Here is a 13665-nt window from a genome sequence, read left to right as displayed (position 1 = left end):
GTTTTGATCGCCGTTTGTTTCAATTTTGAAGGAAAATAGCAAATTTGAGTTTGCTATAGCGTTTGAAGTGACGGTTTATGTGCCGCCGTTGACATTTGATGGAAATAGTGAATTTGGAATCTTCACTATCGATTGAAGTGACGGTTTATGTGCCGCCGTTGACGTGTTGGAAGAAATAGTGAATTTGGAATCTTCACTATCGATTGAAGTGACGGTTTATGTGCCGTCGTTGACATGTGTGGTGAAAATAGTGGAATTCAATTTCCAACTATTATTTTGAAATTGACGGTTTTAATTGTCGTTGCTTGAAACAGCGGTTTTTGAATTTTCGCCATTATTTTGGAAAATTTGAAGGAAAATGGTGAATTTTGATTTCGCCATTATTTTTGAAATTGGCGGTTTTGATCGCCGTTTGCTCGAAATTTGGAGAAAATAGCGGTTTTCGAACTTACGCTATTATTTTTGAAGTTGGCGGTTTTGATCGCCGCTTGCTTGAAAATAGCGAGTTTTAAATCTTTGCTATTTGTTTTGTTTGTTTCCGAGGAAATGACGACATTCATATCGTCAACGAAAATTTTGGAATTTGTCATGGGAAATTGGGCCAAAGCCCAAATTTCGCTGAAAAAGAAAAGGGGAGGCCTGGTTTAGGCGCGAGCCACCTGGCGATGCAAGCCGGCTTCCCCATTTCTTGTTAAAAAGACGCGAGGTTGAGCTGCGGATGATTATTCATCTTCAACCTCGAAATCCCGCAAAATCGCCATTAAAGGACCTTCAAGCTTGCTTTCACTCGTGCCATTGTCAACAAATGTCATCTCAAGGTAAGTATTTCCTCTTGAATCCTTTCAAATTTGTTGATTGTTAGCTTAGTTGAATTTAGGCGGATTTTGCCCTAAAAAATCGAATTGGGCGTTTTTGATTGAGCCAATTTCGAGTGAAATTGATGTTTGCATTAGGTTAGAAACCTGTTTAGGAGTATAGGGGTGCTTTTAGTTTGCATTTTGGTCCCCGTTCCCGCTCCCTAGGCTCGAAAAACGTGATTGAGGCGAGAAACCGCCTCATTTCACAATGTCAAGTTTATTTGCTTGGGTAGTGGGTCCCACTAGGTTGCATTGTAGTTGGGAAAACCCGTATTTGCCATTTAAGGACCTTCTTTGGGTGTTTGTGGACAAAATTGAATTTTTGCCTTTGCGACGGTCTCACGTCTGACCAAATAAGCGCCTGACTGGGCTTGTATTGAGTCAGTTTGCCTTGAAATGGACCTTATTGGTATTTTAGGTCACCTTGAGGCGTGATAAAATCACGTTTGCCTTTTCACGGTCGTTTTTGAATTTTGACCGGCTCGGGCTCAAATTAGCGTATGAATTGCCTTTTTGAGCCCATTGAAAGAAAAGTAGATCTATATACTTACATATTCATATATGTTATTAATTTAATTTGTCATAAAATTAAATATGGATTTTATGCATGCAAACAAATGAGCAAAATAGAGGAGAAATCATGTTCTTACATTGGATGTTTCGGTTTTATGGGCACAAAAGAAATCTCCTTTTCTTTTGTTCTTGAGCTTTCCTTTAATGGAAGAACCAAGATCCAAGTATAGGATCTCTCCCTAAGCTTTATATCCAAGACTTTCTCTTAATAAAATTAATATTATAGGAACTAGTACAATATTAATTTTAGTAGAAAATTGATCCAAAATATTATATATAACACTTGAATATTTCGGTTTTTAGAGAGAAGAAGGGGAGAATTAATTTTCTCTCTAGAATACTAAATTTTGGATGAGTGTAAGAATGAATTATGATACACAACATTTTGTATATTATTAGGTAAAAATATGAGAAAACCATGATGGTTTTTGTCTTCTCAAAACCGGGTGGAAGGGGGGTTTTTTGGGTGAGCCAATGCATGCAATTGTTGCTCTTAACAATGTTTAATAGGGTTGCATGGCTAGACAATTAGGTAATCATTGTGTTTACTAATAAATTAAACAACACAATATTAACCTAATACCCCTTTAATTTCGGTACAATCATAATATGGAGTCCATATTATTTTTGTCAATTGTCAATATGTCACATGTCCCATGTAACATAAATTTGTTATGTATTTTTAACAAATTAAAAATCAACGTATTAATAAAAATACGTCACATACAAAATCGACTCAGTAATATCATAATTACTTGTACCAAAATATTTTACCATTTATAAATCACAACAGATTGTATTTATAATAATTCATTCAAATTTAATTGTTACCTTAAACAATTATTTCATCCGAGTAATGATACGATTCAATTACTCAGATCGTATCTTATTTAATCACATTTCAATATGATACGTAAATTTTACTTCCAAAATCGTCCGTCAATTTTCAAGTAATTTAATTAACTCGTAACATTATACGATTAATTAAATAATCAATTAAGAGTGTTGCCCTATAGGTATGACCTAGGGGTCAATCTGATCACCACCGTCGCACGACGATAATGTCAAACTCTAGTCACCCAATCATTACCGATATATGTTGACAGGTTGATGAATAATATTACTTCCCAATTGTATTCTTTATAATGAGATTTAAACATGTGATCATCATGATCAACAGTCGTGATCGCATTATTGTCGGAGGACACATATTCCAACAATCTCCCACTTGTCCTCGACAAGTGTGCGTCACCAATTCTCTTGTCCTATTACTATCTCCCACTCAATGCAAGGTGTCTTTCGGTCGTACTTGCAAGTGATCATATCGAGAGTGGTTTCCTCGATCCGGAGAATAACGATTGACCTGGACTTATCTATCATAGATACTTTCCGAGCGTGGCCACGCATTTCCAGTTCATTACTCCTCGAGTGGCCCCGAGATATTGTTATAACCCCGACTAGGGGTGGACAATTCCTATCGCACTCATTCCCTTCGACTAGCCACGACCATCATAACCCAAAATATGCCCATTTGACCCCATTTACGAAGGTCGTAGTAACATAAATCAAAGTCAATCTGAAACTGTGCCATCTTAGGCGAATAGTCTTTAGTCAAAAGAATCGACTCATTTGAATACTATAGTAGCTCTCGCCACGACCAGGCTATATAAATTTGCGAGAACTCTATAAGCGGTCATAAGGCCCGACAAAATGTTCCTAACAATCCGCCTATGTGATCGACTAGTCATCTCACATGACTCTATGGCACTTGAACTTGCCATCAATCGCATCACACTCTAGTCACTTCGAGACGTCACCTCATATAAGTAACTATTGGCAAATACAATGTTAATCCATGTTCACTTTAACGGGGTTTAATTGTCTCTACAACCCGTTTGGATATAACAATGTACAAGGTGAGTTAATAACAACTCAAACGACAAATGTCGACATCACACTCGGGTAGTCAATATCATATTACAACCTTGTGATGTATATCGTAAGTGTAAACACTTATTAATTGCAATAGAAGTTTAACATGCCATGTGTCCATATGTTCAAACTTCTTAAACTTGCAATTTCCTTTACATTCATGTTCTCTCTCATAGCATGAATCTTACCAAGTACACATCAAGGTTCCCGACCTTGGTTTTGGTTCTTTAACTTGAAAGAACTTTCTTATCGATTATCTCATAACGAACGAATTTGTGATGAATGATATAATTTGTACTGATCAAGTACTCCATCCACACACAATGCACTAGGTATATGTTTTGTAGAGTCTTGTAACAATTTGTCAAGATTATTAGCCTAGCACTTCTCACAAGTCCTAGCTTAACTAGGAAAGATTAGTTTTGAATAACCTTTTATTCAACTAAGCATCTTCCCAAAACTTCTTATTTCTCTTTCTAGGCTTGAAAGATTTGGGATTCTCATAAATCCTTATATGTGTTCGGATTTCCATAATATGTGCAACCTCTTGACACACAATAGAGCATTCCGTCAAACACTGAAATCGCTCATCGGATTCCACTTGAGAATTCATGACGTTTCTATTATGGCTTACCAATCAATCATCATGCTCTTATGCATATGATTCATAATTGGACATGTACATGATTATTCTAATGGCGGAAACATTAGTTACTAATAATCATGAGATCAACCGTTCATAGGTTCAATGAACGACCATGACTGCTAATGGCAATCCCATTTTCATCTACATGAATAACCTATGTGAATGTTGATACGATGTGTATCTCTTAATACTAATCCAACATCCCTTGATGTAATTGGATTCATCATAGTCCATTTTCATCCAGAATTGAAAACTCAAAAACTTCTTTATGAAAGAAGGTATTGGCTCGTCATTCTTTAATGAGTGATGAGTTGTAAATATTCAAAGGATGATAGCTCCCACTAAATTCCATGTCTTCACATGAGAATTTCCTAACTCCCACTCAATTATACACATTTCGAAATTGACTTCTCAATCGAAATTTATCAAGAATTGAAATATAAATTGCATTGCCAAGTTATTAGGATAAAACCATATATGTTCCCATCATATCCTTTCAAAATACCTATTCTGAAGTGGTCTCATCTTAACCTTACGGAAAGAGATTTTAAATCTCCAACACACTCATGTCATAATGATGTGTAGCAATGTCATTATTCCAATATAAATAATATCTAGAATACGTCCTTCGAAAATACCCTTTTGGAAGGAGGTTTAACCATTTCATAATGAGGTTAAGCAATGACATTTGGGTGGTTAAAACTTTGGCCATTGAAGATATCGGTATATCAATCTTTGCAAATCGTTCATAACTACTATGTTACTTATGATTCATTTAGGCTCTTAAGTAAATCTCAAGGTTGAAACTATTGGTCAAAATTATCATATAGAACTTAGTCAAAAACTTGTTAAGACTTTACATTAGTCATTTTTTCTTCCAAAACTTTCTTTTGGTCTCCTCGTGTAGTTATCATGAGAATATACTCTTACGATTACTTCACTTGGTCTCTTTTGTCATATAGAACTTACTCGAAACCATAGATCTCATCTATTCGGTATACTATGTAAATAGATATACTTTCATTCAAATCATTCTCTCTTGCGTAGATCTTCATTTACACAAGTACACAATTTAATCTTGCCTTGTGTGTTGTGTCCTCATTTTTCTCCCACTCTATCTTTAGAATAAATACACTATAGATTCAAAGATAGCATATGAGACACAAATTAATGATGTTGAAGTATAAGGAGAACTATCTCATAGATAGACTAATAGTTATTGATTTCATATGTATACTTGGTGATTGACAATCCTTTAAGAGAGTTCATAGACTCAAAATCACTTTATAAATGATCATACACAAGCCTTAAGCATGTGGACATATAATGAAACCCGTCATTATATTTGTCTATTGGATCACTTTAAGTGAAAAATCTTATGTTTCAAGGTGCAAGCATTTAAAGATAAATTTTAGAACACAAAAGGATAAATGATAAAACGGGTGACTTGGGTTGCAAACCAAGTCACCATTATCCAAAATACAACCCATTATCCAAAATACTTTTCCATGTCGAACACGGAAACTTAAAGTTCTAAAATCCAAAACATAATTTAAAATAAGACAATGAAAAACAAAGCTCCATAAAAGCTATCCCTAGCTTCTCGATGGTGTTTTATGCTTGCTTTTCCTTTCCCTTGTCTTTGCTTGGTGGAGGCCCTATTTACAATAAAAAGGGGAGATACATTATCACAACTTTGCATCATAATACCATAGTTGAATTAGAAACATAAAAGAAGGATAGTCATTTACCTACTGGAGTGATCTTTCCAGCCTTAATATCACCAAGGTATTTGGAACAATTTCTTTTCCAATGTCCCATACCATTACAATAATGGCATTTATCAAGAGGACCCTTCTTGATTTTTGAAGTGCTAGCTTCACAAGTCTTAGCTTTGGTGAATGTGGGAGCTTGCTTCTTGCCCTTTCTCCCATTCTTCTTGAACTTCCCCTTACTCTTAGTGCTTATGTTAAGCACATCCTTGGGAGGGTTCACATTTAACCCCATGTCCCTCTCGGCTTGCACAAGTAACTTGTGCAACTCCTCAAGAGACACATCCTTGTCTTGCATGTTAAAATTCACCCGGAATTGAACATATGCTTTGACTTTGGACAAGGAGTGTAGAATCCTATCTACAATGAGTTCTTTGGGGATTTCAACCTTTTGAATTTTCAAGGTCTCGACAAGCTCCATGAGTTTGAGCACATGAGGGCTAACCTTTTGGCCCTCTTTGAAGTCGAGATCAAAGAATGCCGCGGCCGCCTCATATTGGACGATCCGCGGAGCTTGTGAAAACATGGTCACAAGTTTGGAGTAAATCTCATTAGCATTGCCCATTTTAAAGGCTCTCCTTTGGAGGTCCGCCTCCATCGCAAATATTAAGACATTTTTCATTGCGGCGGACTCCTTTTGGTAAGCCTCATATGCTTCCCTAGTAGCGGCGGTGGACCTAGTAGTAGGTTCGGGTGGAGAGGCCTCGGTAAGGTAACGAAGCTTGTCGTCACCTTCGGCGGCTAATTTGAGTTGGGCATCCCAATCGGAGAAATTTGACCCATTCTTTTCAAGTTTACATCGATCCATAAAGGATCGGAGCCATGATGAACTAGCGAGAGGTGTGGCGTTTGGAGTTGGTGTTGGTGTTGCCATTTGTTATGAAAAAGAGGTGGTCTACAAAACAAAATATAAGGAGTAAAACAAATGTCGTTTTCACAATAATACTCGTAAAAATTGTATGATTTAAACAAGTTTTATGCATTTTTCTAGTGACCTCTACCCAACTAGATAAATGATTCCAAGACCCAAATTCATATTAACTTAGGCACGGGGTAGCCGATGAAACCTTTATTAATATAACTCGGTGGATTAACCTTTTAATCGATTCTACTTTTAGAACTCTTGGTCGATAAACTTACTCTAATGTTTATCTATAGCCCAAAACACATCAACAAGGGCACGGGGTAGCCGATGAAACCCTTATCAATTACTTTTGTTGAGTTCAATCCAAATTTCGAATAAATGTGTCCATTATCCAAACCCACATTAACTTAGGCACGGGGTAGCCGATGAAACCCTTATCAACATGAATTCGGTGGATTAGACATTTATCACCCACTTCCCCTACGTAACAAGGTTTGTACCCCGGGGTAGCCGAGTGCACTCCCTCGCGAAATAGGTTTTCATGGTTTCTACTATTTGGTAAGGCTATGTCTCAATTAATTGTTTTAGCGAGAGGTCATGTCAATTTATTATCTATCACTTTTAAGTGAACTAAAGCGGTGAACTACGATAATTTTAATTGACACGGTCGATAAACTCGATAAAGAAGATGATGATGCATGTTTTAGTTATGGCGATTTAGCGATGCATGCGACATAAAATAAAATGCAAGCATAAAAATAAATAAATAAATCCTAGTATGGCCTTTCCTAAAATAAAAACTATTTAACTATTACATATTCGGAAACCAACTCCATTGGTCCCTTGAACTTCGGTTGTGGCACGCATCTCGAGGTAACACCGTCTCCATGTATCGTCATTCTTGAAGAAATCCGTCTTTGAGAACTCCGGAATGAATAAAATTACATAATAAATTACATAATAAATTACATAATTTCCTATTATACATTTGTAACTAAAATAAAATAAATCTATTAAATTACAAAACGGTGATACGAGATCACAATAAAATTACAACCGAATCGATATTCCCATACATTTCGGGAAATACCAAGTAAAATCTAAGGCCATACTAAGTAAAATTACATAATTCAAAATTACATAAATTAAAATTATGACAATCATAAAGAAAATGCAGCATTATAATATGTATGAACATGCTCAATTTTATGCTAAATCGCCTTTAATTAGCCAATATCGTATATTACTCGGTTTTTACGGATTTGCGTGATTTCAACATTTTTATAATCACAAAATTACATAAATTCATATTTATGCATAAGTTAATTACCCTAACATCTTAGGACTCAAAATTTAGTCTTCACTAATTATTTGACCATAATTAACTCATATTTATAAAATTGTTCATTAATGGACTAAAAATTACAAAAATAAGCTATAAACTTCAAATAAATCACAAAATTTCAAATAAATTCAAAATTTGAAATTTAAACTCGTGAACATTCTGGAAAAATACCATGACACTCATAATGTTCAAAATCTTAGGTTAAAAATTTCGAAATTTTTCCGGAAAAAAACAATGTTGCGGTTTATCGATTTTAACTAAAATAATCATAAAAACATGGAAAAATTATATTCATTAACTTTTCAATTTTAGATATGAAAAAGATAATAAAAAGCAACATTAGACGTTTTTCCTAAGTCATAGATTATGTTTTATTAATTTTTCACTAATAATGTCACTATTTATGCTATTTTTCTTCAAAAATCCATAAATCATGCAAAAAGACTTCTTTATAGCCAATTATTTTACACACATCTTATAAAATTGCATGTGACAACATATTAATTTTCTATGACCAGATTCGAAATTTAACTCATATTAACCTATTTTTCACCTAAATCCGAATTTAATAATGAAAAATCCATTTTTCGAGCATAACAAGTCCAAAAATTATGAAAATTTACAGGTTATCTCAAAATAATTACAATATATCCAAAAATCAACTGAAAATTCGAAGTATAGCTAATTTTAGACCGAAAATGACATTTTTACTCATAAAATCATATTTAAATGCCATTATTGTATTATATGAACAATAAAAATCCGTAAATATAACCAAAATATCCTAAAACATTTTAGGACCAGAAATATTAACATGCATGAATTAATTTCGTGATATATCATAATAACACAAATTTTACAAGTTTTATATGTTATTCTTATAACTCGGAAAAACTTTTAACCGATTTGCATGCAAACAACCGTGGCTCTTGATACCGATTGAAAGAAAAGTAGATATATATACTTACATATTCATATATGTTTTTAATTTAATTTGTCATAAAATTAAATATGGATTTTATGCATGCAAACAAATGAGCAAAATAGAGGAGAAATCATGTTCTTACATTGGATGTTTCGGTTTTATGGGCACAAAAGAAATCTCCTTTTCTTTTGTTCTTGAGCTTTCCTTTAATGGAAGAACCAAGATCCAAGTATAGGATCTCTCCCTAAGCTTTATACCCAAGGCTTTCTCTTAATAAAATTAATATTATAGGAACTAGTACAATATTAATTTTAGTAGAAAATTGATCCAAAATATTATATATAACACTTGAATATTTCGGTTTTTAGAGAGAAGAAGGGGAGAATTAATTTTCTCTCTAGAATACTAAATTTTGGATGAGTGTAAGAATGAATTATGATACACAACATTTTGTATATTATTAGGTAAAAATATGAGAAAACCATGATGGTTTTTGTCTTCTCAAAACCGGGTGGAAGGGGGGCTTTTTGGGTGAGCCAATGCATGCAATTGTTGCTCTTAACAATGTTTAATAGGGTTGCATGGCTAGACAATTAGGTAATCATTGTGTTTACTAATAAATTAAACAACACAATATTAACCTAATACCCCTTTAATTTCGGTACAATCATAATATGAAGTCCATATTATTTTTGTCAATTGTCAATATGTCACATGTCCCATGTAACATAAATTTGTTATGTATTTTTAACAAATTAAAAATCAATGTATTAATAAAAATACGTCACATACAAAATCGACTCAGTAATATCATAATTACTTGTACCAAAATATTTTACCATTTATAAATCACAACAGATTGTATTTATAATAATTCATTCAAATTTAATTGTTACCTTAAACAATTATTTCATCCGAGTAATGATACGATTCAATTACTCAGATCGTATCTTATTTAATCACAGACAGGGTGGCTGATGAGTGGGGTTCAGTATCGGAATGGTGCATCGCATCATGGTTCTGGGCCTCCTCATCATCCGAAGTCTGCAAGACACCTGTCTTCTTTTTTTGTCATGGAGCAGAACGAACGAGTGTTACCGTCATGGTAACCACCTGCGCTTCCGCCGTGCTCCTCTGTTTCCCCTGTTGCTCTCTTTCTTTTTCGTTTGAGAGGATAGAGAGTGCTTAGTTCGGTAGATGGCGGTTAGCCCCGCCGTTGTCTTAGGCCGATGTACCGTATGATAGACGTTTGTTTTAGGCCAGTGTCTGTATGATAGATGTTTGTTTTAGGCCAGTGTCTGTATGATAAACGTTTGTTTTAGACCAGTGTCTGTATGATAGACGTTTGTTGATGTATTTTGCGTAAGGCGGTTTGTATATATGTGTTTTTGGATTGTGGTTTGTTTTGTGATTTTTGGCTTTTTTGTGTTGTGTTTCGGAGGAGCGTTGTCGGCTGTTGATTCTCCTTTTGCTTTGCACTAGTTCCTGCATCGTTAGTGTAGAAAACAGGCAATAGATAACACCTACGTATAAACGTAAACACGTAAAAGCATTTGATTGAAAATCACGTAAAGCATTTGTTTGAAAATCAAAATTAACCAAGATGACTTGAAGTTAAAATTGAAATTTGAAAATCGACTCGAAAAATATAAAACTCAAACTGTCAGGAACGAATTTTAGAAAAGGATTTTTGCGAGTATATTTGGCTTTTGAGGTCAAAACTCGAATTTGTGAGTGCTTGAATTTTTGAGGAAAAAAATTGATGTCGTGTTATCAATTTTCGATTTTGATTTTTGTGTTGCGAAAAAGCGAAAAGTTTTCGGAATTTCGACTGACATGGAAACGATCCGTCGCGGATCGGGGCGACTAGCCCTTCCCCCCTTAAAAAAAGAAAGAAAAATCCGTATGTTAAAAGCTGCGTCATGGAAACCGTGTCGGATTTCGTAAAAATGCGAAAACAAGGAAATGTGAGTGTGAAGAAACATAAAATTTCCCGGATCATCCCGAAGAGGCGCGAGGTTCCTGGCGGGAGGTTTGAGGTGTCAGGAAAAAACACATGTTGAAAGAGACAAGTTGATGCGTGTCTTTTATATGATATTTTACATCCCATTTTACACGCATTTCAGAGCTCATTCATGTAGTTTATGCTACATTTCTCCCTATTTCCGTCTACTTCCGTATTTTTGTACATTATTGCAGAAATGTGAAGAATCCAGCGGAAATCGAGCTAAATCCGTCTCCGATTATCCTGCATTGCAATTGACGTGAAGTATTCACCCGAGGAACGAGCTTGGTGCGCATTTCAAGGCCCAAAAGATAAATCCACGAGATTTTAGAAGCTAATAGCAGCTCGAGCAGTCGATCGACCACTACCCTCAGTCGATCGACCAATATGCGGGTTCCGAAGCTACGCAGACATCGAGGATCGATCGATCGACCACTACCATCGGTCGATCGACCAATCTGCTATCCCATTTAGAATTAAAAGACCGAGGAAGCGCAAGCCCATGATGTTTAGGTTTTAGAAATAAAAGTTACGTATACTTTCTATATAACGTAACCTAGAAACATCAGTTTTGACATCAAGTTTTTACATTAAGTTTTACATACAATTCTTTAGAAATAATTAGGGTTTGGGAAACTATTTCGCATTGGATTTTCGTTGTGACTTCAATCATTCCGTTACGATCCTTCTGCAATTTCGGTATTCACTTGCTCTATTTTCAGTTCATCTTGATTGCATTGTTAGTATAGGAATTGTTAGTTAGTCTCCCGAAACCGATTTATCTTTATTGTTAATTGTTTGTTCATTCGTTTTAAGCATGAAACCTTCTGTCTATTTCGTTAATTTCATTGTTGTTATTATCATTAGTATGAGTAGCTAAATCAGTTGTGCTAGGACGTAGGGGAGTTGTAGTGTAGGCGGCAATATAAAGAACACGGCCTGATTCGCGTGTTGGTCGATCGACCGCCATACCTGGTCGATCGACTGACCACGCGAGGTTTTTATTTTCGTTTTAATTGTTCAAATTCTTAGTTCGACGAATCGAGTGCACACGACTAGTTGAATGCTTAGGATAACACTGACCCATTAGATCGAGAGATAGGGACAGTTGTTAGATCACCAATTAAAATGACTAAACTATGCTAAGATCGAAAGATAGGTAAAGTTTAGATTATTAGTCACTTTTCAGGACGAAAGTCAGTATTAGTGATATTAGGGACTTATAGCGAGATCGAAAGGTGCTATCTGTTAAGAGTGGACTGAGAGGACCTCTTTATTTCCCGCCTCATGTGTTTGAATTAGACCTGTTTAATATGCTGCCGCCGAAACTATAATGAACCGACCATCCTAGTACCTCTTTTATATTTGATTTTATATATTTCATTAGTCTACTTTTCTTTTATTTAGCTATAGATCAAACCCAATCAAACCCCCACCTTTTGTTACTTTAGACCGAATTTAAACAACTAGAAATTACGTCTGCCTCTCTGTGGTTCGACCAGACTGCCGCTAGCTATAGTTGTAGTTGGAGATTATAAATATTATTTTTGACACCTCACGACGGGTATCAAATTTTGGCGCCGTTGCCGGGGAGGCAATAGTTCTAATTTTTAGTTGTTTTGTTTTTAGTCTTTCTTAGTTTAAGGGACATCCGTTCCTTAAACTTTTCTTATATTCTTTTTGTAGTTTCTTCTTATGCGCAGGTCACAGGGTGGTGAACTAGTACCATTAAATCCTGAGATCGAGAAATCCTTGCGCGAGTTGAGACGATCACAAAGGGTATTACCGACAGAGGAAGAGCTGAGTACTCTGTCAAGCCACTACGAGAACGCTCTGTTCGAAGGAGATCCACCTACATCTCCTGCCTCTACTTCTTCAAAGAGACAGTTACTTCTCCGTAAATCCCGATTATGGTGAAGAAGCAACCATTGCTAGTCACTCGAGCCAACAGTGCGAATCTCTACAAAGGATTCGAACTACCTGGGGAGGCGAGAAAATTCGAGCCAAAGCCTTCCTATATTAACCTGGTTGAGAGAAACCAGTTCGGGGGAGCTGCAAATGAAGATGCAGCCAAGCACATGGAGATTTTTATTGATTATTGTTGCTCTATACCTCCGCCGGCCGGTGTGACCCAAGATCAGATCAAGGAGACCATGTTCATTTTCTCTCTTCGTGATGCTGCAAGAGAGTGGTATAGAAATCTGGACCGAGCCACACATGGGATCACTGACTGGAACTCCTTAGCCCTGGCATTCTACAAAAAGTACTTCTCTACCTCGAAGACGAATGCCATTAGAGCTCAGATCACGAGCTTTAAACAAGGGCCAGATGAGAACTTCCATGAAGCATGGGTCCGTTTCAAGAAACTTGTGCGAACCATACCGCACCATGGGTTCGAAAAATGGAGCTTGTGCAATCAGTTCTATAATGGATTGTATGACGATCAGAGGGCCATATTGGATGCTTTGCGGCCCAATGGCCGATTTGTTGAGAACATGGGAGAGACCAAGGGGTGGAAGATCATCGATGATCTGGCCACTCATAAGGCCGAATATGGGAATTCGAGAGGAAACCGAGGAGAGTGCTGAATCTTCCTCTCATTCGCACTAGAAGCCCTCACTGCAAGGTTTGACAAATATGAATTAGGAGGAGCTTCTAAAAGTGGGATGTACCAAGTAAATGCTTTTTTCGAGATGGTCCTTTCGTCCGTAGAAGATGTGGAGCCGAGGGACATGTCTCGAGAAT

The 13665-nt window shown here is 36.0% G+C and overlaps 1 non-coding gene across 1 annotated transcript; it reads right to left on the bottom strand.

The window, feature by feature from the left end:
- Nucleotides 1–13208: 13208 nt before the first annotated feature.
- On the bottom strand, nucleotides 13209–13315 carry LOC141625377 (small nucleolar RNA R71). The gene has a single exon (XR_012535162.1). It is a non-coding gene; the product is annotated as a small nucleolar RNA R71 (small nucleolar RNA).
- Between the last annotated feature and the right edge of the window lie 350 nt (nucleotides 13316–13665).

Source organism: Silene latifolia, chromosome X (assembly GCF_048544455.1).
Source record: "Silene latifolia isolate original U9 population chromosome X, ASM4854445v1, whole genome shotgun sequence".
NCBI classification, from domain to species: domain Eukaryota; kingdom Viridiplantae; phylum Streptophyta; class Magnoliopsida; order Caryophyllales; family Caryophyllaceae; genus Silene; species Silene latifolia.
This window is presented reverse-complemented; position numbering and strand designations above follow the sequence as displayed.